Source organism: Macrobrachium nipponense, chromosome 31 (assembly GCF_015104395.2).
Source record: "Macrobrachium nipponense isolate FS-2020 chromosome 31, ASM1510439v2, whole genome shotgun sequence".
In the NCBI taxonomy this organism is placed as follows: Eukaryota; Metazoa; Arthropoda; class Malacostraca; order Decapoda; family Palaemonidae; genus Macrobrachium; species Macrobrachium nipponense.
The window spans coordinates 25,403,933-25,406,432 of NC_061093.1; the positions used below are offsets into that span (position 1 = coordinate 25,403,933).

Here is a 2,500-nt window from a genome sequence, read left to right on the forward strand (position 1 = left end):
CCTCCAGATTTTTCAAAACCTTCCCTTATATATATAGAACATTTTCATCATACAAAAATCCCTAACGTTAGAGCAACTTCCAACAGACAGCCAAACTTCGTAAGTTTTCCAAGTAAATAAAGTCTGTCAACGCACTATATGAAAATCAGACAGTTCTACTCAACACGTCTACAGAAAGATGAGAGAAATGTCGAGACTACAACGATGAGGATTTTATAAAGATGCATGACAGTGGAAAACCTCGATTACTTCTCTAAAGGAGAGAAAACGAAACATTGTATAGAATCGTTTTTAAAACGAGTTATCTTGCTCTTTCAGTATCCAGTTATGATCCTGATGATAAACCAAGTTTACATCCGATTCATGGACTCCATCACACGAACAAACTAACATTTTCCGGGCGCCATCAGAAGCATGTCAAAGCTATATACAAAATGCAGAGACCGTAAAATGACCAAAAAATAAAATTTGTGGCGATGGGGGTGGGAGGAGGGAAGGGAGGGAGGAGGAATAGAGCCCAGAGCGCAATTGGACATAGGGAAATACAGTCGCTCGGTTTTGTGTGACACTATTTTTTTTTATCTGATTTCGAAACAAAATAGTTCTTTTATAAGCAAATGGCAACAATGCATGACAAGAGATTACATTTAAATTTCAGATATGGTTGTATATTTTTCATTTCAACGCCCATTCGGTTTGAATGCATTTTCGATTCGTTATATTTTGACTTTTTATGCTACACGATTGACTATAAAGGGTATTTTTGTTAATTAGTATGATTTTTTAAATGAATATTAAATGGAATAAATTAATGCCCTTTTTTGGCTCCTAATTCTCATTGTAACATAATTCATATCCCATATGGGGTAGTTCGTCAGTGTACCTCATATGGCCCAATGTGGGCATTACTAAATGTTGATTGCAATGTCCTTTTGGTCCTAGCTGCACCCACCTATTTTTGGCCTCATATTTACCTCCCTTCCACCTTCCTTCTTCACTCTTGCTGTCCAACCACCTACTCCTTTTCTCTGTCTTTCACATCTTAAACAATGAATGGCTGAAACAGCCCCCCTTATTGGATTTATAGTCTAATTTTCACAAAACAAAATAATTTATACCTATAATTCTACTTATTGTACAACTATCTCCCATTCCAATTACATAACTCATCGATATTAATGAAACTGCTTTTCTGTTTTTGTACACAATGCCGGAGAGCTTTACTATCGCATAAAACAATTCCATAAACGGGGTGGAACACCGCCATCACATTTCTCCTGCCTACCTTTCTGCCGAACGAATTCCATGCCACGTATCGAGACACATACACATCACACTCAAACGGCGTAAAACAGTTTCTGCCCTAAAGAACGACGCATGATCACTTACCCTCCGCCGCTTGGTGAGCCAGAATCCATAGCATCCCTATGAATAAGAACGAGAATGCTCTGCCCATTTTAACGACAGCATATCACTCCTTTTATGGGAATAAAGTCTGATCCTTGCTCTGGGTTATAAGACGAAGCACGTTCTTACGCAAAGTTTGACCGCCAATAACTGCAGATAAAATGTGTTATATATTTGCCATCGAATGGGTTTTACGTGCGCATAACGGGGCTGTATGCACTGGGCGCTGTCTGTAGTATGTGGTGGAACGTGTCAGGTTTTGCTCGTGATATGTTTAAATTGTATTATTTATATTTTAATTTACGCTTCTGAAGTAGTTTGGAAACAAGGGAATTAGTTGGGGTTATTCTTTAGCCTGCTTGTGAAATTGAAGGGAAAGCTTATGAACACTTCAAGAACAAAACATTATTCTGTACAACATAAACAAAGCTAAAAGGATAATAGATAACATATTTCTCAGCTCTCTTGTTTCACTGTGTACTTATCCGTAAGACAAATATACAACGAAAGAAGATTCACTTAACTTTGTTTAATTCAGTATCAGAGAATGTCATGAGAGAGAGAGAGAGAGAGAGAGAGAGAGAGAGAGAGAGAGAGAGAGAGAGAGAGAGAGAGAGAGAGAGAGAGAGAGAGAGAGAGATGCTTGACTTCCGTTAATATCTTGCATGGTGACAACTGATACAATTTGTGTGGATGAATGTGTAGCATCTGTCTGTGCATGATAGTGTGTTTGTGTATGTTGGTGCACGGAAGTTAAAGCTTAACTAGAGAAATTGAAAATGTGTTTCACTGCAGTGCATCCTTCATTCATTAATATTTTTCACTGCATCAAAATCACTGCGAAATGTCTGTCCGTACAGGATATCATTTTACTACACTGTTTAGTGTATATTTTAGTTTACATGGTCAGTAGTGAGTTAGCAACAAAGTAGCGTTGAGTTCTGCAGTACACGAATAACTGACACACGGAAGCAAACTGTTTCTGGTTTGCTAAGGATACGACCACAACAGAAAATAGCAGCAACTTATCACTTATTCCATTTCATAACATTTCAAAAAGGTTTCCATTTCACATGTCACATAACAAGGATCT

The 2,500-nt window shown here is 37.8% G+C and overlaps 1 long non-coding RNA gene across 2 annotated transcripts in view; it reads right to left on the reverse strand.

The window, feature by feature from the left end:
• The window catches only part of LOC135206697 (uncharacterized), a 129,799-nt gene that overhangs the window by 126,991 nt on the left and 308 nt on the right, over positions 1–2,500 (reverse strand). Inside the window, exon 2 of one of the 2 annotated variants that reach the window (XR_010312816.1) lies at positions 1,390–1,715. This is a non-coding gene — a long non-coding RNA (uncharacterized LOC135206697). The remainder of the gene's footprint in view (positions 1–1,389; positions 1,716–2,500) is intronic. The other variant, XR_010312817.1, reaches the window with a different exon arrangement.